Source organism: Tympanuchus pallidicinctus, unplaced genomic scaffold (genome assembly GCF_026119805.1).
Source record: "Tympanuchus pallidicinctus isolate F22 unplaced genomic scaffold, pur_lepc_1.0 scaffold1, whole genome shotgun sequence".
In the NCBI taxonomy this organism is placed as follows: domain Eukaryota; kingdom Metazoa; phylum Chordata; class Aves; order Galliformes; family Phasianidae; genus Tympanuchus; species Tympanuchus pallidicinctus.
The window spans coordinates 67,038,348-67,063,899 of NW_026294618.1; the positions used below are offsets into that span (position 1 = coordinate 67,038,348).

A 25,552-nucleotide genomic window follows, 5' to 3' on the forward strand; every position below is an offset into this window, starting at 1 on the left:
TGGTTGGTGTTTTTAACTGTGAATGGGTAATCAGGTAGTAGACACGAATAAACACGCTCAATTTAAAAGATTATGCACCATCACTGACCAGTCAGTCCTCATATCTGCTGCAAACCAAATAACAACAGAAGCATTTAATAAAATCTGTTTTTATTTTAAAATGAACTACACTTCAGACAGCTAGGCCTACAAACTTGTATCTGTTACACATGTACTTGACAAGAAAAGCACCGGAAAGGAACTTCAAATATGACCTCGCTCTCTGCATTAATACATTTTATCCCTTTTCTATTCCTATTGAAGGCCTCAAAATAGTTCATTTTTTCTTCTAAGATAGCCTAATCCCCCTCTGCATTAACAGTGCTTCTCAGCTTTTTGCTGTCATCCAATTTCATCATCACTGCCAGCTTTTTTCAGCATCAAAAATTACACACAGGATGCCAAATACAAATCCTCAAGGAATTTTGCTACTAGATCCCCAGTAAGGATTGCTTCTTCCTTCTCCATCACTGCTGCCCTCACAACTTCATTAAGCTTGGAAGTGCCAACAGTATCTTGGACTGCACCACAGAGGTAGCCTGCAAGGAGAGGAGATAACCGTCCACATCTACTCAGTCCTTGTGAAGCCCCATCTGGAGTACTGTGTCCAGGCCTGGGGCCTCCAGCATAGGAGGGATGTGGAGCTGTTGGAAGGGGCCCAGAGGAGGCTACAGAAATGATCAGAGGGTTCCAGCACCTCTCTTATGAAGACAGGCTGAGGGAACTGGGCTTCACAGAGAAGGCTCTGGGGTGTCCACATTGTGCCCTTCCATTACTTGAAGGAAGTTTAAAAACAGGAGGGAGCCTGATTTTTTACGGAGTCTGATAATGATAGAACAACAGAGAATGGTTTTAAATTAAAATGGGAGATATAGGCTAGATATTTATAGGAAACTCTTTACTGAGAAGGTGGTAAGGCACTGAAACAGGTTGTCCAGGGAAACTGCGGATTCCCTGTCTCTAGGTATATACAAGGAAGGGTTGGAGAAGGAGACTGTATCTAGGTGACCTTTAAGGTCTCTTCCAATATAAGAAACTCTCTGATTCTCATGTATCATGCAATATCTATTTCTTCTGGTTAACAGCAAGTTGTCTATGTGTACCATACTAAAACTTCTACTTTACTGCCTTTGGAGATAGCAGCAATGTTTTCCTCTTCATTCAATACGTTTACATATCCAGATAGCCACAGACCAATAGATCAATAGACTGAGTTGGTGGTTCCCCTGTAGTGGCCAACGGCTCATGTTCAGGAGCGGGGTCCTGCACAAATATCCCCTCAGATGAGATTGCAGGTCACTCTGCAAGCAAAAGAGGGTGACTGCTGTGAACTGGGTAGGCAGATGGGAAGGAGCATTACCAGGTGCAGCACCCAGCAAAACTCAACTCACTAGTAATAGCCACCACTTTCCTTCTCCTCTCATCAAATCCATCTTCCTCTTCTGTGGGGAAAGTCACCACAAAGCACAGCAGTCCTCAGTGTATAATTATTTCCCTCCTCCTCAAAAAAAAAAAAAAACAAACATAGCCGAAATCTGCAAAGTAGCAGTAACTCAAGTCTCATCCTTGAGACAGTATCAGCACCAGAAAAGGTTTTGTTAATAAACAACATAAAGCCAGACACTAGTAAACTGAAAACATGTAACCAACAAGCAGCAGATGCTGCCTGAACTGTCAGGAAAAAGGGGGCTGCTTTCAGCTAATGTGGGCACCAGGCAGGATCGAGCCCCAGGCTGCAATGTGAAAACAGTGAGACAGTTGCTTTTAATTTTTTACCCATTCTAATCCGCTTTATGGAAAACATTTTAAGGATTAGAATAGATGACATTGACCTAGCCATGAACTACAACAAGAGTAGATTACTCACTACAGTTATATTTTCACTGCCAATGTCATTTTCACAATCCTTTTATTTTATGAAATGTCTGAGAGTTCTTAACAAGCCAAAAAAGAATTTTCCACATCCACCCCATATAAATGACTGCTTATAATAAAGATAAGCAGTTTTACCTTGCGTAACTTTCCAGAAAATAAACAAATCTCTACTAGTTTTCAAAACGTTGTTGTTACAAAGTAAAACCAGAAAACTACTGGCCAAACACACAGAACAAAGACAGACCTACCCACCTTACAGAGATCTTTCCACGTGTTTGTTTAATACTTGGAATGTGGAGGCATTCCCTTCTGATCACGCTGAAGTAACACTCACCGACTCCAAGCAGGCGGCGTTGCCAAAAAGTCATTCTGAATCCGCCCAGTAGAGGGCAATGACACACACGTATAAAGAAAAAATTGAATTTAAAATGCGCGTTTGTAAAAACAAAACGAAGTGAAATAAAGTAAAATAAATGAAAAATACTTTATGACTATGTTTAATTATTTACGTCTAAGATATTTATCTTCACTGATATATAGATCCCTGTTCCCCACTTCAGTTAATGCCTCAAAGGATTTCAAAAATCCAAAATCATGTATTAAAAATCTTTTTCAAAAACATCAGAAACGGACCATTATGTATACAGCAATAGAATGGATCTTGTTTTACATTTGATTGTAGGATGGATGCCAGGAATGTCTTCGTCCCTCAGGCAACACATAAACTTGCTAAAAAGCCTCAGTTTTCTGTTTAAAATTGGTCCAGAAGGACACTGTTACAGCACTTTCTTCCTGCAGCACACCCATCTATTGCAAAGAACACTCACTCATAGCCATTAAGTACGGTATCATGTTTACATGGAAAGCTGTTGCTGCAATCCAACTGATTCTTTTACAATTCTTTATAGGCTTATTTTCCCAGTGACGCTTAGAAAGAATGCAAAGAGTCTTCAGGATTCTGCAGCACACCCTACTGACCTGTAGGTACAAAGTGAGATGGTCAGGGACTCGCTATGGCTGAGCCAGTCCTGCCAGCAACTCTGAGCCCTAATAGTGAGGCATGGCTGCAAGCAGCACCCCATGCCCCTACTTCTTCGAGGACAGGAAGAGTAAAGTTGAAGAAATAGACACAGTAGAAAAAGTGATGAGCACAATATAGACACTCCACACAAACTCTCACAAGAGGCTGTTCACAGCCAGTTTGTGACTGGCTTCAAATTCTGTCACTTGTGGTTATCTGGGCTTCACTGCAGAGCTTGGCATGACCTCAAGACAGGTTCCTAGGCATTCCAATTCCCAGCTGCATAAACGTAAAACGGAAAGGACACTGTGAAACATAGCCCCACCAACAGGCTTCAAATTGAGAAGCTGCTTACAAGTACTGGCATGGCTTCAGATTTTTTTATTTTTTATTTATTTATTTATTTATTTTTTTAATTTAAATCTAGGCAATGAATAGTTCTTGTCAACACACATCAACAACTTAACAGTTTTGTCCAGGGTATCCAGCTCACTTGACTGAACATAGTAGTCACTATGACAAGTGGGCAGGACTGAGAATTTGCTTCAGAGAAACCTTTCAGCTCACCCTTTCCTGGAGGGAGTAACAAACCTCCTGATGCCTGAATCCACCAGCCTCTGCCAGAGTTCCTGGCTGTTCCAGCCGGGAAGAGGCCTCAGACTCCTGATATCAAGATTCTGACCTCATGGCCTACCGGCTTCTGAGCAGCTGCTTCAGTTCGAAGTGCAAGTGAGTCACCCAGTCTGGAGAATCAGCCTCAGGACAGCTGCCCAGCCTGCAGAGCACGCAGTGCAGCCAGCAAGAAACATGAGTTTCAGGGAAAGCACATCAAAACTGAAGAATTTCTGAGACAGTCTTACATTTTATACTGCTTGTATTTTCCTGTGTAAGAGAGGCATTTTAGAAGATCCACAACTTGCTTTAATTAGTTAGTATTGCAGGTCGTATATAGACCTCTCACTCCTCTGATTACATGCAACTCACTCCCTTTTTTTTTTTCCCCCCAGTGTTTCCTCACCCACAGAGACAACTCAAGTGTACTTTGGATCTAACCAAAACAGATGCTTAAAAAACTTAAATACAGTTTTGGAAAAACACAGATAGGGCTATCTACATGTGTCAACTGGTTTTAATTATTGGGTATAGCCTATGTACAAAAAAACAGTGAAATTACTTCGACAGTAATACTGAAGAATTATTTTACTGTTAAGAAATTGATTTTAAAAATAAGTTATACATAGAATATTAATCTTAAATTCATTTAAAGATTTACTTTATATATTCTCAGAAAGAAAAAAGGAAAAACAATACCACATACCAATAGCATTTTTCATGCATTAGATGGAGACCAGAATCAATCTATTTTGAGGAAAAACAGCCGGTTTCTTTTGTGGTTTGTTTTTTTTTTTTTTTTTTTTAAATAAGAAGTAGTATTAAAATCCTTACAAGATACAGATCTTAACCTGACTTTGCTACCAGACTGCTAGTTAAGTATAATCAAAAGCTTACCTCTTGAAGGAAAGAAACACTCAGTTTTTATGGACCAGTGCAACTTCCCCTATTGTACATAGGTTTGCATCATCAACAAAGCAAAGAAACTAAATATATCTGGAAAGGATATTTCTAAAAACAGCAGGTATTCATCATCCAATTTCAATCAATTCATATCTGTCAACATACAGAGGGTTTCCATATGCTTCGATTTCTGGAAGCTCAGCTCAAAGGAAATCCCTTTAAATTATGCAAAACCCAAGAATACAGCCTGGCTGATGCCTGATCCCTACCTCAAGGTGAGATCTGGGTGTATTCCATCCCATCACCACCTTGGTTTCCCTAGGAAATAATAAGAGAATGTAATAAGAGAATGTATAATCAACAGGAGCAGTCTTCACACTTGCTAGCAAGTCGGCAGGTATACAGGTGCAGCTTTGCAAAGTGGAGACTTTCAGCCATCTTGCCTACAGCCTCAGGAAGCTCAGTCAGGTAGTATTAACCACACAGCTTTGAGAAAGGTGACAAATCCTCCAACTTCTAGGCAGTTTGAAAGCAATCAAACAGATGCAGCATTGGCCAGATAAGACTGTTGAAAAGCTAATTAAAGAAATCGCCCCTCTCTGAAATTTCTTGCTAGGGTGATGAGCATCCTTTTAGTACTATTATAGTCTACTAAGGTCTACCAAACCCCCCCAGGTATTGGCTTGTGCAAAACAATCTTTCTGGGGTTCATTTTAGCGCTTCCATGACAATTTCACATATCCACTGAGCAAGCCAAAAGATTGAGGTTTCTCAGAAGAGCAGAAACAACTGCTTTACTTGCCCCCAACATTCATTCTATCCTACTTTTGCTAGACAACTTTGAGTATGAGATGCTGAGTGGTATTGCAAAGAAAATTCATGGACATCAGCGGCCGCTTTATGAAACAAGACCAACATGGAATTTTCTTCATCTGGACCTTCATTTTAGAGCATAATACTTGCCTAATTTCACACTCAAGTATTTAATGTCTACTTCTGGAAATAACCTGCTAGCTTTAGCCATGAATGTCTAAAGAATCTAATTTAAGTGCTTCTCTTTTTATATCCACTAAAGTTGAATCAACAAGATTGCAGAGAGATGTCTGAGATCAGAGGAACTGCAGAGCTGAATTTAGCCAATGGTATTTTTATGTTAAGGAAAAGCACAGAATGGAGAAAAACTGTATTCATAGGTCTTTTGGACTATGTGAAGGACAAACTCCTTAGGCTGGAAAATAGTATTTCTATCTATATCTAGTAAATGTACGGAAAACATCTCAACTAATTGATCTGAAGGTCCCTTTGATAATATTGTTTTCTGAAGAGACCTTTTAGAGGCCATGTTGTTATATAGTAAAAAGAACAAAAATTGAAATATATTAAATGTTACACAGATGTCATACTTTCACCAGTTAACAAAATTCACTCTTGCACAGTATTTTAAACAAGAAACTATTATCCCTGCACCTACCTCTTCTCTTCAAAGGGAGCAAACAGGACTGCACTAAAAGTAATGTCTCTTATTTTACTGAGCTGACCACAACATCAGGAGTCAGCACAGTGAGATGGTGGGTATGTTTCAGCAGTGGTGATAGTAACATAAGACAAGCCGTGTTCTGAGTGGCCATGCAGATTTTTGCAAGCACAGCACAAAGGCTCTTGCTCGTTGCTGGTGAAAATGCATAGTTAATGGTGGTGACTGTGTTGAAAAAAAGTGTTTTGTACCTGAGAATTTGTTCTATCAAACAGTGTCATTGTGCTCTTTGTATGTGTTGTAGTTTCCAAGGAAACAACTAGGAGGCATTGCTTTCCTGAATTTAACTAGCTAAACGTGGGTCATAAAGTAGGTGGCACCAAAGTCTTCTCAAATGTGAACAGCAGAAGGACAAGAGACAAGGACAAGGTCATAAGTTGTGATGATGCTGGAAATTCTGATCAGTGAGAGTGATTCAGCACTGAAAATGTGTCCAGAAAGGCTGTGAACTCTCCATTCTTGGACATTTTCAAAACACAACCTCATAAGCGCTGATCAATCTGATCCAACTTGGAAGCGAGATCAGCTTTGAGCCAAGGCTTGGACTAGTGACTAGCAGAGGGCCCTGCTAGCCTAAATTTTCTGTAAGTCTGTGAGAAAGGCCCCTTCACTGGATGATTCATCTCATCTTAAAATAGTTCTCTAAAATAGATTAGATGAATCACCATCTGGTGGTGCCTGTGTTTCACTGAATCTCACTGAATATATTCTCCACTGAATACAAAGGCAACCTAAGCTGACCAGCTACAATGTCTTAAAGTGATATGCCTGTAAACTATAAGAGATAAGACTCATCATTAGTGAGCTGTGCCCTAAAAAGATAGAATTCTTACCGTATTTATATTTAACCATTTGAGGGTGGGAACTGCTATCTGAATAGTCAGCTCCTTGATTTCAGGAGAAAGTGGATGAGACTTTCATATAACACCTAAAAATTAACAGTGAGAATAACATAATGTGGCCCACGCAGTTAAATGTCATTACTGCAACAAGACATAACACAGTGACAAGAGTTTTGTGATCAGGAATACAGACTATAATATGTAGTAGCTTTGTCTTTAAAGACAGCTGAGTACTTAGAAGCTGATAGCACAGTTTTCCTTAGTGAGAGAATATTTCTAATTTGACAGCTTTACATATTAAGGTCATAGTGGATAAAAGAAAAATGAGTTTAATGTTTAGGTCTAGAAAAATACATTTCTTATTTTATGAACTGCAAATGATTTAAGAACTCTGGAGCTATTTAAAATTCTCTTTGAAAAAAAATCTGACATGAACTTGTAAAAACACAGTTGAAGTTCTTTATTATTATTATTTTTTGTCCTTAGAAACAGTTTTTAGGTGGAACACATCTAACCTCCTTCGAATTTGGAGGGAAAGTTATATAAATAAGAAAGAAAAATCAAGTCGTCTTCCAGCTCTTCACATTACCAGAACAATTCTATTGTCTTTTACCTGAAAGGGTGAAATTTCATGGAAATTATTACACTAATTAGAAGAGTCAAATTAAGTTTGTTGCTATTTTTCCTTTTCTTATCAGCTTTTTCAAATCATGCACTGCAACAAGATTGTATTAGAGCCCTGGACACCACCTGCATGAATTTAATCACAAAACATAAAATAGAAGTATTAATAAATGCTGCCTAAGTGTTTTGTTACAGAGGATGGGGAAAGGTTTGAGAGTACATAGTGGGATATATGCAATGATTGAGAACCAAAGTTGATATTTATTAATGTTGACTTGCAATTTCTTCAGTTTTCTTTCAACATTTTTTTGCATTTTTGACAAATATACTTGAAAAATGCCTCTGCTTTTACACACAGCAGTTTGAAAAGACAGAGCTTCCAAACAACTTTTTTAAAAAGTACTTACAAGTTGAAAATATAACCTTGACACTCAGCTCCTAACAGCAAGTGCGGAAACCCAGCCCTGCTGCTTCTCATGGATGCCTACCTGTGCGACCTACTGTAGGGAACCTGCTTTGGCAGGGGGGTTGGACTCGATCTCTGGAGGTCCTTTCCAACCCCTACAATTCTGTGATTCTGTGATTCATGGTTAAGTGGCCTCAGCAACCTACATCTTTCACTCAGACTTTCCCAGATGCCTCCAGTCTACAGCCACATTGACAGTGCTATCCAAATAAATTGTAGCCAGTTGAGAAACTCCTTCACACCTTCATGAAGGAGCTCCATTAGCAGAAAAGGAGATGGGCAGAACCTTCCTGTTAGCAATGCCCTTTCTGTGCAAAGGCAATGGAAGCCAGGATGAGGCATATCACGCCCGGGTTTTCCAAAGATAACTGCTCTCTGGGCAGCCCATAAGGCAAGTCACATACAAAAGCTCTATTTTCCTATCTATATTTTAAAAAGTACTATGAACCTACACCCTAGAAAAGCTTTCTTGAGCTAAGATCTTCAACTGAGATATACATCAATATATAAACAAGATTTTTCCTCTTCAATACTAAGGCATTAAAAAGACTCAGGTCCTGTGATAGGGAAGAACAGTTGTTTCCTCAGAACAAGGTATATAGATAAAACAAATATTTGTGATCTTGGGGGAAAAAAGAAAAGCCAACAATCTAATTAAAAACTTCTAACACCCAAAGGAATGTCCCATTCCAGTAGGCAGCTAATTCCTCTGGACATACTGACTTGCACAGGATTACAATAAGCTCAGTTTCAAAGGGTATCGTGAAAAAGAAGAGGTCAGCAAATAGTTAAACATCTTGACAAAACTATATGCAGCAAGAAACAATGGATTTTTGGATGGATGTTTTGTAAGGTACCTTCACAATCACTGTAAGAATTAGGTTGCTGTAACTGTGGTATACAAACAGGATATAAGCAGTATAGGGAAAGCAGTTATCAGACCAACAGATACTAAAAGAAAACAGCACAGCTTTCACACACCCAGTCATTTTTGTGTTCTGAAGTTCCTTCTAGTAGAGCAGAAGTACTGTATAGCATATAGCATAAAGAAACGCAAACTCAGCAAAAGAAATGTTACTAGTCAGTTATATAAATGCATACAATACATTCTAAAACAAAATTTTCTGTGTTGGGTAATTGAGTACCCAGGAGCCAAAGTAAGAACTCCTATTAAGGAAAAGAGTTTAAACACACACTGTCCTAACTTTTACACTTAACTATGACTTCCTAAAAAAACCCCACAGATACAAGTCTTCCAATGCATATTTACTTTGCATGAAAATATTTTAGAAAGGGATATTCTTGGATTTACAAAAACAAGTCTACATACTGTAGATGTCAACAAATAAACATACAGATACCAACAGGGTCAAAAAAATCATTAAAAATACTCCATTATCAGTATCATCTTTCATGCTAGCATCTCAAAAATTTCAATCCACCCCCCATCACTGGGTGGGTCAACATGCCCTACCTTACAACAGACTTTTAATTTTACCCCAAGCATAAAAGATACACTCCATATGGTATAATAAAAACATGAATTACCCCAGTGTGTCCTCATTTTTGTGTTTATCACAGCAAAACAAGCTGAGTTTCCCTGAGTACTTACAGGGAAACAGCAAAGTCCTAATTAGCAGTAACTGTATGCACGCTTTTGTTTATTTTGCCACATAAGATGAAAACCTAGGTCAGAATTAACAAAGTGACACACTTCAGTGCAGTCAAACTGGAAAACTATACACAAGTTGTTGTTTTCCATTCAGATAATTGCAGCAAGATTCTGCAAGATCAGTGTCCAGTTTTGTCCAGCACTGCTGCTCTCCAAATAACTTATTACAATACACAAAACATCATTCAATCCCCATCCAACAGCCTTCCTTTTGTATTTTTTGTATTAGCTACTAACATTATTAAAAAAGTAAAATTTAAATTGACTTCAGTTTTACCAGAATGAACCCAGAGGGAAACAGCAGCTGATTACAAAGAAAATGTGAAGGGTATTTTGAAAGAATCATAACAAGGCTTATGGGGTAAAGCCTATAGCCTAAAGGTTTCTACAGAACATTATCCTCACTGTAAGAATTTCTAGATTAATTTAAAAGAAAGCACATAGAAAGAACAGCATTTTCTGCTGAATCATTAAAGCTTTCACAGAACGACTATTGAACTGTATTGGTTAAGTGTCTAATAAGTTTAGTGTAACTTTTCCTAAGTGAAATGGAATCTTTCATATGCCTACTAAAAGTTTCCCTTCTCCATGTTCCAGAAGAGATTCTCCAAAAGCCAGCTTCCTTTTCATTCACTAGATATCCAGCTTCCAGCTGTTTGGTACATCCCACAGACAAGAGGAAGTTTCCCAACCACAAAGAATGACCCAAAGTTAGAGCATAACCAAGGAGCATAACCACGGAAAAGTTCCAAAAGCTTTGCACTGATTAATGGCACGTTCAGTCCTATAGAGGTCCATGGCAAAGCCACCAAACCCAAGATAATACATTTGACTGCTGTTTCACCCACGGAACATTCAACGTTTCAACAACGCAAATATGAAAACTTCATTCTTTTACAATTAATTAAGACCAAAACAGACATTTATTCCCAACAGGTACCATTTTTATCCCAGATGAATTCTGTGAGCTAAGAGTAAAATAAGAAATTACTCAGAACAAACCAAAATACTCAGTCTGGGCTTTATTTTAGTGCATTAAGAGTTCCATATTGACATGTACCCAATATCGTAGTTCCTAGCTAAAAAGAAAAGATGTGACGAAATATTGTTTCCCATGTGAGACTGTATGTAACATGTAACATGTCTGGTTTTGAAAGAAATTTGCCTGTGCTTTTCCTATAACAAGGCCAAATCAGAAACCACAGGGGTAAGTTCTTAAAATTTTGAATGAGCTGTAGTCTTACAGATATCCTGTATGGTCAGGCAGTCAGATTTAATCCCACATTCTGGGAAAACATTTTCTCCTGTATTGTTTCTAGTATTTTGTTCAGACAGCTCTCATGCTTCATTATATTCTCTGCCTTGCCCTGAATTGCTGTCCTGTTTTGCATGACTGAAGTTTTGAAAGCTGAATGATTTTAGATACTGTTGCAATAAATCATCATGTATTATGCTATTGAGAAGTCCCTATTCCCTCTAAAGAGGAGGAAAAAACATATAATATTAATTTTGAATAAAAGGCTTATATGAAGCTGTATTTTGCCCTTAGCAAATGAATAGCTTGGCTATTCAAAACTTCCTCTAACATAATATCCCAGACCAAAAAATAATTCACTTTAGGACTTCCTTATAACCTTTTTATAACTTCTTGTGTATAAGTTTTATTGATCCTAGTATTAGCTATCTACTAGGGCAATTTTATGATATTAAGAACATCCAAAAATCAACACCATTTTACTTCAGCAAATACTAAGTCCTCACTGTGACAAAAAGAAATGGCCCAATTTGAAAGTTAAAATATTTGTTTTCTCCAGGTATGGAATATAAAAATGATGGAAAATTTAAGTTAACAGAGATTAAATGCAGGTAACAACAGTCAGTAAATACAATTATCACTTACCAAAAATCGGACAAAAAGACAGACCAGTTTCAGTTCAGGCAAGTATTTCAGAATCAAAGAAAATGCTTAGAGTCAAGAGGACTTCAGTATCTTAAATATTTTTTTAATAGTGATTTACAAATAGGAGGAGAAAAAACTACCAGATTTTCAAAACCAAGGTCAAAACCAGTCTCTTCAATCTGCATGAAGTCCAACTGTATATTGACATCCCAGTTCGTGAGTGCAGTTTCGAAGCACTATTGACACACAAATAATACAATTCTGAATGCACCCAGAAAGCAGAGACTCAAGAGATTAAAGTGGACGCACAGAGCCATTTGGCAAAAGCTTTGGCAAAAAAAAAAAAAAAAAAAAAAAAAAAAAAAAAAAAAAAAGCCCTACTTCATTTCCACACCCAAATTTTACGGAAATTTAGAACCACCCCAACATTTTGGCATAACCTCAGGTATATGGAAGAGGACTAACCTCATGTATCTTCTGTTTAAAAAAATAAATAAATAAAAAAAGCTTTCAAATGGAAGAAAGGAGAGAAGTCAGATCCTCACAAGCCATGAATCTGCTAGCACTATAAACATTTCTCAATTGAAGCATCATTTAACTCCCTTAGGCCACGTGCCACTAATCACAGCACAGTAACTAAACACCAGCAGAGAGGTGGTAAGCCAGAGAAAAAAAGACAATGAAAGCACTAAAAAAACAGTTTTCCACATGATGAACAACAAAGACAGGAAACAGTTCATCCCTGTGAATTTTGTTTGACTTTCTGATACCATGGATGCAGCAGAATAATTTCACAATTCAGGATCAAAGCAACTTTACACCAAAACGTAAGCTTCCCTTTCACACCACTTGTGTGCTAAGAAGGCTTGCAGTGTACGGTCAGTAGACACTAAAAATACATATAGTTGTGCAGAAACATCACTACACCCAGTTTGCACAGACTTTCAGTTATTTTGAAGCTTGAGATTTGAACCATCTCAAAGACTGGGTAAAACTTTCATTGGTGATATAAAGTTTTAAATACAAGCAAATCTGGAGCTGCTCAGCTGACTCTGTGGCTTATAGCTGAGCTTTCATGCAAGCAAAGGCCTATCTGAAAATTTGCAACGACAACAAAGTGGCACAGTGGGGTAGCCCTAGGCTTCCAAATGACCACCTGAGAAATCCCCCTTTTCACAGTAAACAGACATCACAGGGATCCAACGCCATGCAAAAAGGTCATAGTAATGGCATGTGTAGAATTGTACACGCTCCATAAGCTATATGAACATTTCATAACTGTTTTGTAAGTGAAATTTAATAGGAACAGGATACATACAGTTGAATACTTTGATATTTATTAGATATTCCGGTTGTGGTGGGGTTTTTTTCCCCAAGACAATTAGGCAAAACTTGCAGTCCATGTTTCAATGGCTCCCACCCTTTCTACATTCAAACGATGGTTTCTGCAATATACATATGCTGTCTCAAATATTTTAAAACAAGCAAGGTCTGACTCACAGCCAACTGAAGAAGATAGCAGGAGTTATCCACTAAATATAGTGAATTTGTAGAAATTTAGCTGGCAATCACCATCGTAATAAGCTTATGCCATTTCCCCTTTGCTTCTTCCAAAAAGCAGTTTGGTTTTACCTTCCAAGTAAGATTTTCCTTAAAAAACAATGAACAAAAAAACCCAGCACAGATGAGATTCAGCACCCAAGTAAAACAAAAAGGGAAAAAAAATTCACTTCCATTGTGCTTTGGAGGTTGCATCTTTTGAGACTGAAGAGGCAGGAAGAAACCAGTTAGTACCAGAGAGCTTGCTGACAGCACGCCCATTTTCAGATCAATAAACAAAATGAATTTCCTTCATTTCACAATTAAAAATGGAAGATCAAAATCATTTTGAAATTATTTGTAATCTGAAAAATCCTTTCAGTTGTCATCTATTAAGATAGATATGTCACAGTAATTGCCATTCACATGCTCCCAGCTAGTCTGTGACTACTTTTTGCCTTTATGGGGTTACAATCTGTGGTGCCTTACAACTCAATGCCTAATAGAACTTCTAACATTGGATTTGGTTCCATCACTGACTGCTTCTTGGGATCATATGAGCCTTTTTGAGGCTGCGGTTGTATCAGCTGTTCAAATTCATCCCCTGTATCCCTGTGGAGCTGAGGACTTTCTTCCTACCCCTCACTTTTTCAGAAGCTCGTTGCTCTAAGGAAGCATGCAAGGGCACTCCTGCAGAACTGACAGAACGACAGTGCTGTTTATGGACTTCCCCAGGTGACTTCTCATAGCACCCAGCTCCAACTTGGCAGCTTCTCATTGAGCAGTTTCCCTGCTTCACAGGATAAAGCTGACAGGGGAGCACTATGATTGCAGCAGAATCTGTAACGGTAATGTGTCAGACTATCAAATAAATTTTAAAAAGAATAGCCTAACATCATGCTCAACACCTCTCTCACTGGCTGTTCTTGGCACGCTATTAATATACACATATATATCAGAATAAAAAAGTTTACAATGTGTTCACTAAGCTGAGAGCCAAAGTGAGGCCATCCTTAAAATATGTTCTGTTTCCTATTCCCCACCAACAGCTCCTAGACTACTCCACAACTAGACTCTTCGAAGATGTAGTTTCAGTTTTTCATAGTTTCTTCTTGTGGTCAGCTGGGATCGTAGAGGAACAAATTCACCTAAGGCTGTCCTATAATTAAAAAATAAAGTCCACACACAAAAAAAAAAAAGCTTAACAGTCTCTGAAGGATAGGTTGTATTATACCTAGAAGAATTTAAGGACTGCATAGATTTCTCAGAATGAGTTCAAGGTACTGACCGTGATGAAGAAAGAACACTGTAGGTCTGAAAAGGACTAAAATACACAGGAAAGACTACAGCAAAATAGAATAACATCTAGTTGATCATGGTAGGAAAGACTCTTAGTTTATCCAAATTTGAGATAATTCCTTTTCGTCTAAAATATTCTGATCGAAAAACACAGCTGTGAAGAGGCAGAAAGCTTCGGTATAATCATGACATTTTCCATAGTTATTTTTAAGCCATATCCCTATTATTCAAATTTTGATCTTTATTTATCATTAAGTAATCCAACTAATTGAAATACAAGTACACACAGCTATACTATATAACATGACTGAAAAACACTGGATAGAACCAAAATTTCCTAACAGATTATCAGAAATACCAGATTCTTGTTGTCACACAATAAATGCACAGATTTATCATGTTTTCTTATGTTAAAAAACAATTAAAAAACAGTGAAAGTGTTCAGGAAATACATTTCAATGTGATTACATCATTTTAGGGGTAAAATAAGTTACAGTCTTTGGCCATAATATGACCCAAAGTATGTTGTAACGGTCCACAAATTATGCATCTTCTATATGTTATGACTTTGGTATGTATTGCAAAACTTGGCTTCATCAAAATACCAGAAGATAATTTTTTATTTCTTATGACAGAATGCTTTATTAAAAATAATCATGTTTCAAGAACTTACACTTGCAGGAAATAAAGTTTCAGCAGGGAAATACATCTCTACATCAGTTATTGTTTTACAGTGAAGGAAGTTACATCAGCTTTAAATTAAAAAAAATTAAAAGCACAACAAACTCTACCAGCCCACAAGATGTGTTCATCCCTCTTCTGTACACACACACACAGCAAGACCAGTTCTTGCACGCACATCCCCTGACACAAACACTCTTGCCTTTGCATGCCTGCACACAAACACTGCGCTCACTTGTTAAGCTTCTCACACATAATCAATTCTCCAAGCTCTGGCACTCTCTCACACATACACAGACATGCTTCATACCTTCTCCTTCATTAGAAAACCATGTGAACTATCTATCCTTTCTTAATCTCCTGACCCAAGCCAGCCAAATACAGCCCATCTCAGCCCCCAGACACCCCAAACAACTTTTCTAGCAACGCACTGCTTTTTGTCATCTCCTACAGAACATTACCTTGTTTTCCACCATCTTTTTTTTTCCTGCTACCATATGCCAGTCTGTACCATCACCCTTACAAGTGGTCTGGCCTCAAGCAGTCTGGTACTGAATGCAGCACAGCCAGAGCCAAGAGGTGCTTTGCAATGTGTGGTACACCACAGAAAACCATTGAGATCAGCAGGCACCACAGTTTTCCTTCTGGGTTAAAAACTTTATGCTATTCTTTAACTGATGAATGCTTGGGCACATTTGTAGAAAAGAAAAAAATAAATCTTTGAAATAAATCTAGTAATCTCTTACAGAAGGAACATAAAGAGACCTATACTTCAAAACCTTGACTGAAAATACTTGCATTTCATAGGAAAAAAAGAAAAAGGGCAGTTTTAACATTTGGGGCAAACTTTTCAAAATACAACTCTCAAGAGAGTCTGAGAGCACTAAAAGCTTAGGTTCTGGTTTGTAAAAGACAGATCAGCTAAAAAAAAAAAAAAAAAAAAAAAAGTGAATTAAGGACTGCTGTGTTGTTAGGGCCTTAAAATCCTGAAGGCAGCGTGCTGGATTTTGGAGGAACAGGATCAAAAGTGAAACTCATGCACTTTTGGCACTTAAGGGAATGTTATAGTATACTACATCCCCCAAACAGGGAAGAAGGTTGCTATTCCTCAAAAAGATGTTTACCTCTCTGGCTTACATGTTTTTATAGTACTTCTTTCTTTCAACAGATGCAGAACAGGACCCCACATCTACACTTTGTACCAGAGATACCACCTATCACACTGGTGGTCACAGTGTCATACATGAATTTATGCTAGTCCTGAAGAATTAGTGATAACTTGTACCTGGAGACAAAAGTAGAATGTAACCCTCAGCACCTCAAACACTGAGAAGTCTCCAAAGAGAGGAATAAAAGCTGTGGAGATCCTGCTTGGCATAGAGTAGAGTAGGCCCATCTAAAAGTAACCTAAAAAGTAATTTACAACAGATATCTTACTGCTTTCTTCTCCAAAGAACTAAGTCTTCAGCACTTAATCTGGATACTAAACACATCCAGAAGGTACTTTTACTTAAACGTTCATATTCTTATCGGTTTGATTTTTTTTTCCTCCATCTGTAAATTCTGAGGAAAGAACTCTATGAAGCCTGTTTCTATACAGGCCTGGGCGTGATGGCACCAACCATGGATGTGATTTATAACAGTCTGGGATCCCAAGAATTGGGAAAGGAGCACACCTCCCCCTTTTAGGAATCAATGCCAAAGTTGGGGATCTCTTCAGACAAGCAAGTAATTTAATAATGAGAATAACAGTTCACTGAGAAAACTGTCATTCAGCAGTCTGGGAAGCATACATTTCCAGCAGAACTAGTGATTAGCCTGCACATTACTGCAAAATTGGGAGGTTTTGGTAAGGTGAAACACAAGAAGCATCAGAGAACTCTGTGTATCAGACATCACTGAAAGCATAGCACAAAAAAGTGAATGCCTATCCTCAGTAGATAGCAAGAGCTGTATACAATGGTATGAGCAGATGCCAGAACAGGGAAGATAAACCTGTTTGTTCTGTGACCTCCTTAACTTAGTGAAATCAGAGATGTCTTTTCTTCTTCAATATCATTCTGCTTTCATAATTCACACCACGCAGCTCAACTCACCTAACTGTAGCTAGTTTCTACTAGGGCACAAACACCACACTGAGGCAGAAAATCTGCAAAAGTAACAAGGGCTATTAAAACTATGAGTGAAATAAATATGAGGACAGTGAGCAGCAAATGAAAGAAACATCATTCCATGATATAAAGGATCCTCTAGTTGGGAACTTCTTCGATAGCCTGTTGTAATAAACATTCACTCTGAGTTATCTCAGAAAGGAAAGACATCTTCAAGAACTGCACCATAAAAAGCTATCAGGAAATGAAAAATGGTTTGGCAGAGACAAAATCCCCAAATCCTGACCTCTTCATTACTTGCAACATCCAAAAAGCTTCCAGTGACAAATTGTGTTGACATGCTTCCAACATGTAAGGCCAAAATTGAGCTGTTTCCAATGAAACAGATTGCTGCAGGTGGAGAGAACACTTGTGAAGGCCACTGTGTTCTTTGGCTTCAACCTAAAAATGCAGGTGAGTGGGCTACACTGTTAGCAAAAAGTAAGGGAAAATATTGCCTCTAATTTGCAAGAGTAAACGCATAAAACCTTGCTTTTGGCTTTTTGTTGGAACTAACAAAACCCAAGTCTCCTACCCACTCTACTTGGGCATTCAGCAAGCCTTCTAGGAAACACCACCTAACATTTCTTGTTATCACAGAATCCTTAGAGTTAGAAGGGATTTCTGAGGACCATCTAGTCCAGCTCCCCTGCTACATAAGACATTTCTCAGACTGTATTTTTTCCTCTTCTTAAAATATAAGAAAAGCCTAAACAGCACAAGTTTAGAAGCATCTAGCCCAATGATGTTCTTGCATTAGCAAGTGACAAAACCTACCTCGGTGAACTCTTAAGTGAAAACATGAAGGGAACAAAATAAAGAGGCCATCTTCTCTTAAAGGAACCACAACTCAGTGGTTTAGTCAGTTACAGTCCTCCTCTAGCAGATAGTTCCAATGAAGAACATTGGAAGACACAACAGAAGACATGCCTCAAATGTCCACTTAATTTATAAACAAACAAACAACACACAAAAAAAGCTGCTCTACTGCCATCAATCCAGACAATTTTCAAAGGAAGAAGGTGTTTATGTTGATTGTCTGTCACTTAGACAAGAAACAAGGGAGTTGGTAAGCATGATACAGAACATCTGTTTGAGCTACTGTAAAAGAAATGACCCATTATTAGAGGCAAAGATAAATAATTAAATAACAAATATTCAGACAAAAAAGACAACAACAACCTGGGAAAACGCAGAAGTCAGAGTACCAAACAGTAAACGACCTGCAGCATAATGTGAAGGCAGATCTGCTAAAACAGAAAGCGTGGTCGTTTGCAACCTCTGCCAAAGAAAGAAGCCCACTCACAAGGATAATCCAGGTAATTTGCCTCTTGTAGCAAAAGGACACTCATAACACATAAGGTGCTTGGAAAGTGAAAGTTCAATGAAAAAACAACATTCAAATGCCATAGAACTTTGTGACAGAAAAATAATTCTCAAGAAGCATTTTAAAAAATTATTAAACAATAGAAGTGAATATTTCTTCAAGTAACTGTTGTTTAGTCTTGCACCACAGTCAACTCAGTCACCTTAAACGTCAGGAATATTCATAGTAGGCCCCTCAGCAGTTCATGCAAAAGTGAGAACAGTGGGTGAACGTTCATCCCAATTTTCTCTATGTAATTGTGTGGCTTCATGTCTTATACCATATTCTGTACCACATCAGCAAGGACAACATTGGTTGCAGAAATAAAATCTCAGTTCTGCATATGCTCCCATTCAAAATATTGTACTCAATTTAGATTTTTCCAGAGACAGTTCAGACTTAAATATAACAAGTTATAAATTATATTACTAAAAATATATAATCACATTGCACTCTTGTAACCATTTTCTACCTCCTTTCAAAACACCCTTGAACTCTATCATCTGCTCCTCCCAAATAATTTAATTAGCTTTTACAGAGCAGGTGCTGCTCATCCTTTGCTACCTGACAAACTCCTTTCAGTTATTTTAAAATACAAGTGCTTAAATGCAACACAACACCATAAGGAATATAGACCCTATAAGTATAATCAAATCTGGATGAGATGGAGATGATACCAAAAGTCATCTCCTAGCCTGAGCTCCTTACCAATTACCAAATCTGTCTGACGGTGGTCACTCATGGTCTAGAAAGAAAACTGTGAGCAAATCAGATCAGATTTAGAAGATTTAGAATACTCCTTTACCAGGATGAAAAAGCAGGAAAAAAAGCAAGATTTAAAAAACCAAGAGAAACGAAGATGAGTATAACTATGACAATATATAGTCAGCACAAGAAGACATTTAGGTTTGTTCAGCATTGCCGAGTTATCTCTGAGCTCAGCAAACTGTAAGGTAGTATTTGCTGTTAGCAGTTTCTCTGAGCCAATGAAACCTGGAAGAAGTTAATAGCTTCCAACCTCTGCTGAAGGGCTGGTCATGATATAGCATAAGACCCACTGTGTCTGGTCATCATTTAAATAAAAATAAGTGGAGCTGAGAAAACTAGACACTTAAATAAAAGGAACAAAAAGCCACTTACAGAGAAAATAAAAAACCACACTCTAGTATTAATATTGTGTAGGCATGTCATTACAATTGTTAAAAACTTATGCAAGGATTTAGTAATAACTTTTGGAGGCTTACAAACACCATGCTCCAGAATGATTCCTTCTCTAATAACCCTCTATCGCAGCTGAAAAATTCAACAGCATTTTCAACAACACCAGCATGGCATTCACTTTTATGCAAGTACGTGAGGTAGATGAGAAGGGACATCACTTGATGTCCTTTATTATTTTTTAATAAAATGTGAAAAGTTAAGAATACTAAAAGTTACTGAAAAGCAGAGCTGTGCCAGCAGTTTCCAGTGATGTCCTGACATGAATTTTCCTCCAACTGACATCCAAGTCATTATGGAGTTCATATATTCCAGCCCAGCATTCATTTTAAAATGAACTTTCTGTATCGTGTGGTACTCCAGAGACATCTGGAGGATGGAAGAAAATGGCTAAGGAAAACCACTACATTGTACATTATCATAGCACTAGCTTAGGTTTTCTAAATTAGGCATAAGTAGGAAAGCACAGTCAGCATCCTGCAAGACTGGAGAGTATCTTTCCAGAGATAAAAATTAAAACTGGAGAATCTAAGAGAAAACATCAGAAAAAGTGAGCTGGGGAACTGTGTAACAAAGCCGTGGCATTTCCCCCTATTGGGAATCTTTTCAGGATTTCCATACTGAATAAATCAGGTGGAGAGTACTTGTGTCTTTATTGTAAGGGAGCAATTTCAGCTCAGACTCACCACCACAACCAATAGCAAAGATCTCCACAGCTAAACAAAACTCAATGTTAAACTTCTAATACTACTGGAGTATGTTCCTCTAGAGCGTACTCCTCTGTAACGTTTACCCAAACCCCTTATCTTTGGTAAATTACACTGAATGACACCAAAAAGAATACAATAAACCACTGTGATAAATCCTGATAACCGTGTGGATTTTGTTCTCTCTGCTCTCAATTTACTGGGCAGAAGAAAAAAAATAAACAGCCCCAACCATTCTGAAATAATACAACCTCACTGACAACAAATATCAGTCTGTATACCACTAATGATGTATTTTCATGAGCAAATGATTTTATATTCTTTTTCTGTAAGGAAGGCTTCCATAAGGAAGACATAGTAGAATAAAAGACTGAAAACATACTAAGTTTATTCTAAAGAAAAGTATTTTCAAACAATTAAAAATAAGAATGATCAAACAAGTATTTGTGTTTAATTTAATGATGTACTTTCAAAAATAATGATTTTTGGTTTGTAAAAAGAGATACAATATTAAACTCAGTGAAAACCTATCACCCTCAAGTGTAACATAGTACAAAGGACCAACTTACTGTGCCAGAATGAAGCATGGCCTATTTCGCAGTTGAATTTGTATAAATGAACTTGTATAATTCAAGCTTAGTCATGACTTGTTGGCAAAGACTTGAACAGCATGTTTGCATTTGTAAACAGAGGTCATTGCATCAGGGGTTACAAAACACCATGTAAGACACTATGTATTTTGCCATGACTATGGATGTAACACAGCAAGGCAAGAGATGGGGTTCTTTTTGAGATTTTTTTGATTAGAAGCTCTGAAGAGGAACATTCTGGCCCCTGCTTCAGTTTGAGTTTGGATGTTTTTCTCTCACCTACATGTTCCATTCTATCCTGCCATTTGAACAGCAATGTTATCACTAAGCACAGATGTAGCTGAATATCATAGAGGCAGGCGTTTCTGAGAAAGGGAAATGGTACTAGAAAACAGCAAATAAAGGAGAAGGTAGGAGCAAGAAGACAGAACTTTCTTTGTTCTTTCTGCCCTCTCTGTTGGGCTACCAGAAAACAATCTTTGCTCTGTCCTGCTGCTGCTTCACTTTGTCCACCTCTGGGTTGTTTTTTCAGTGGTATTTCTGCATGGTAAAGAAAAATATTTTGCATAACAGAGAGGAAAGAGTCTAATAACTTAAAAGAAACTGCAGAAATAAAAACTGAAACGAACAATTTTAAAAATACAGCCTTGTATATATGTGTCCAATTTACTAGATTGCAAGCTCTTTGGAGAAGGGACTACTCAAGGTGCTTATACAGTGCTCAAGTACAAGCTTGTGATCAGCTGAGGTAGCCTCTGGATGTGACCTTACTCTAAAAGCATTCCTCTTCTTCACAGTGGTCCTTGAGAGCAGCCTCCTGATCCTTATTACAGATTTCACAGTAACTGTTAGATATATTTACATGTATGTCTTTAAGAGAGAGAGAGAGAGAGAGAGAGAGAGAGAGAGAGAGAGAGAGAGAGAGAAATACCTGGAGAATTGCAGAGGGGAGAAGTAAAAAAGCATGTCTGAACAGACGATCTTTACAGTTCCCCCCTCCTGCTGCTAGAAGCTTCCCACTCAGCTTCTGCTCCTATTTGTTCATCTTTCTCTGGCAAGAGCTACTCATAACTGCATTAATTTTCCTTTTTTTGTGGGTTAATGTTGGGTAGCACACTTGCAATTGCCCACAACTAATAGATTTCCAGTGACTGATTTTACTGCACTCTAGGCAGCAAGCAGGGCATATTTCTTGAACCAGGGTCATTTTCAGGCATTCCAGAAAGCACCTTCAGACATTTCATAGCTTCACTTAAACAGCTACTTCCTTGGTTCTGTGAAGGACTTTGTGCAAGAGGACAGTATCTTCAAAGGGAGGTCACTATTCTCAAGAATATTAAGTGAGGACTATTTCAAGAGTTCGCACAAAGCATGAAGCATACGCTTTTTTCATTTATTTATTTAAGGCTAAACTTGGCAGATATTAAAATATCCAACTGCAGTTAGACAGCCATGATCTCAGCCTCTGGCTGTGCAAAGACATCTTAAATCTGTAGGTTCTGTGTGGATCCAGGGGATTTTGCCAAAATGTTTCCTGAATAAAATTAAATATTCCTTCATGTTGAGCTTTAATTTTTTTTGTTTCTCTCTCATTAATAGCCTATTATAATCACCAATTAAAAATATATATATAGTGCTTTAGGATTAGTAATACTTATTCTGCAGTTTCCCAGCCAAAAATGACTGATACCATTTTTTTTTAATAACTAAAAACGTCTAAAAGTGCTGCACATCTGCCTCTAAAAACCAGAAAGGCACAGCAAATTCCTAATTAATCTCTGTTTACCTGGAAGTGGTACAAGAAGGTAGGAACACTTTGTTCTACCAAGGAAAATCTCAGGAACACTGACACCCGAAGCCCGGATTCCAGTTACAGAATAAATTCCATACATCTAGGTCACCCCTAGCTGTAAGAAGCTGCATCTTTTGGTGCAAAAGCATAGTTAAAAGATCATCTCTTTGTTTAGGTCTTTCTAAATCCAATCAAAACATCCCATACAATGTATATGCCCAATTACATCACTGTTTCTGGAGTCAATCCAATAGCTCTTTGGATTTAGCAGCTTTACTTCTTCATGAAAACCCTTCCAAAGCTGCATGTGCAGCCTTAATGGCCATATACATTTAGGTTTCTTTATAAATACTGGCTGCCACTGGGCAAAACCATTATTTTGTATTTCTCAGGGTAGAGAGAAGATGAATACTCATAGCTTTCTCTCCACCTACGCAAACAAACAGCAAAGAGTCTCTTCTCCAAAATGCGATAGACAAAGGTGCGTAGGTCAGTCAGTCATCTTCCTATGTAGTTTTACACCTGCACACCACCACTACTGATGAGCTAGCTGCAGGTTTTCCACCTGATTAAATACCTGCATCTCAACTCCCTGCTTCAATCTCAACACGTGGTTCTTACAAACAGCAGTAAAACACCAAGTACTTTCCAACTTCCTCATGCTTAGGTAAAATAGTAGTACAGCATGAACTAACAGGCTATGCAGCCCAAAGCACGACTGATGAAATAACGATGAGTGTCCAGATAGAACCTTCTGAAGAAAACTATCAGAATCAGCTAGCTTCTGGTAACACCACCAGAACCCAATGCAATTTATATGTTTTGCCTTAAAACCCTGTGTGGGTCACAGCACTGCCTTCTGGACTTCGAAATCCCTTTACAGTAAAGTGTTGCAGTTCTTTACATATTGTAAAGGAAACAAAACAAAATAAATCCACCAACAATCCCAAAATATTAAAGGAGAGGGCCTTGCACTATCCAATGCAAAAACTGGCCTATACAACATTTCTTGTATTTTCAAAAAGTAACAACATGATAAGAAGCCAAGCATTCTTTATCGTAACCAAGAGTGGCAGAGCACTAAACACAGCTTCATCTGCACAACTGTGAACACTTTTCAAGCTCTAAGGGCATGGTCGCCAGCTAGTTACCAGTTCCTGGATAAACTATGATGCAGTGACAAGCCCTTTTGTGATTTGGCCTTGGAACAGTCTAGAAGCACTCGGTCTTGCATTGTCTGCAGGTGGCAAATAAAAGCTGGAGGAAGGTCACTCAGTTGCCTCTTAACAGCCTCTGTGTGTGCTTGTAGCAATTGAACAGATCAATATGATGGGAAAGGCATTACAACAAAGGTGTGACAACGGAAGGACTGGCACAGTAGAAAGTTGCTATAAAGGAAGAGGAGATTGCTCACCTGTATCAGAATATTCCAAGGTTGCAGGGGAAAACTTCACTAAGGAGGAATCTTCAGAAAGAGATCCTTCCCCAGTGGCAGTCAGCCCTTAAATGAAGTCTAAGAGAGGTGCAGCCAGGCTCCACCCCTCCAGTCACACAGCTGAATTGCCTTCACCTGTGCTCCCAGGGCTGACCGGGTCCTTTCCCCAGATGTTCAATCAGTGGTTCAGGCTGTGACTCAACAGTTCCCATACAGTGCTTCTACTCCTGTTCCTGCCAGTATCACTTAAAGCTGATACCACCTATAACTTATTTAAATTTTCATCCCAGAGACAGCTGGAGAACTGGAGAACATGGCAGTAACAGTGGAGATCTACCATCTAATCTTACTTATTTACAAATCATAGTAAGCATAAGATTAGAAAGAGATAAACCATACATAGAGCAGATCTGCAGAGTCTGAACAATAATTATAGATAGCATAAGCCCATCTTGGCTGAGTCAAGATAAAAGAAATGCAACAGGAATACGCTGCAGCTGAATTGAGGCGGAAAAATGAAACTTAAGTCAGGATCTTGCTTATCTTACATAGACATTACTAATACTTGGTTATGCTAACTTAACAGCTACATACAGGCTAAGACAATGTTGTAAATAAATTATTAAAAGGGCTCTCCTTGAAGGTAGTGCTCTTCTGACACCTAGCCTGTACAAATGGGGAGGGTGTCATCTCCAGATGCCCTGAAATCTTTGCTTCATCACTTCTGCAGCTTAATGTCTAAGTAAAGTACGCTTTCACTTGAAGACTGGCCATTTATTAGGGATTTCCAATAATAATCTGAGAGTTGTCTTTTTTTTTCATCTCATTTATTTATCAGTTATTATTATTTCATATTGCTGTCATGTACGACTCCTCCACCTCTGATCTTTATGGCACTGATATTTTTTTAATTATCCCGTATTACTCTGGGTGCAACATTAACTGAAAACCAATGTAAGAATTAGTGCACTACCAACTGACCCTCAGCTGGGACACAGTACTTGGCTAAAATACAGTGTGGATAACTTGAATACAGCTTGACACACAAAATGCAGTTGCTTATTCCACATGTTAACAGACATAGTGGGATTGAGCTTAGGAATACAAGCTCAATAGCCCAATGTGTGGGCACACCTTAAACGTCAACATTATTAGCCATCACACTGGAAGTGTGAAACACACAAACTTAATGTATTCTAGCCCACCAAACATGGACAGTGTCCCTTTTTTCCTCCTCCAGCATAAAGCTACAACTGTTGCTCGCTGAGTTGCTAACAATTTCTGCAT

At 38.2% G+C, this 25,552-nt stretch overlaps 1 protein-coding gene and 1 long non-coding RNA gene across 2 annotated transcripts in view; both read right to left on the reverse strand.

Moving 5' to 3' along the window:
• PDE10A (phosphodiesterase 10A) overlaps positions 1 to 25,552 on the reverse strand; it is a 338,995-nt gene that overhangs the window by 305,778 nt on the left and 7,665 nt on the right. The gene's annotated exons all lie outside the window — the stretch shown is intronic.
• Positions 134 to 24,311, reverse strand: LOC128075144 (uncharacterized). Its single transcript, XR_008203666.1, has 4 exons — positions 24,245 to 24,311; positions 2,167 to 3,214; positions 1,431 to 1,540; positions 134 to 1,340 (listed from the first exon to the last, which is right to left on the reverse strand). It is a non-coding gene; the product is annotated as an uncharacterized LOC128075144 (long non-coding RNA).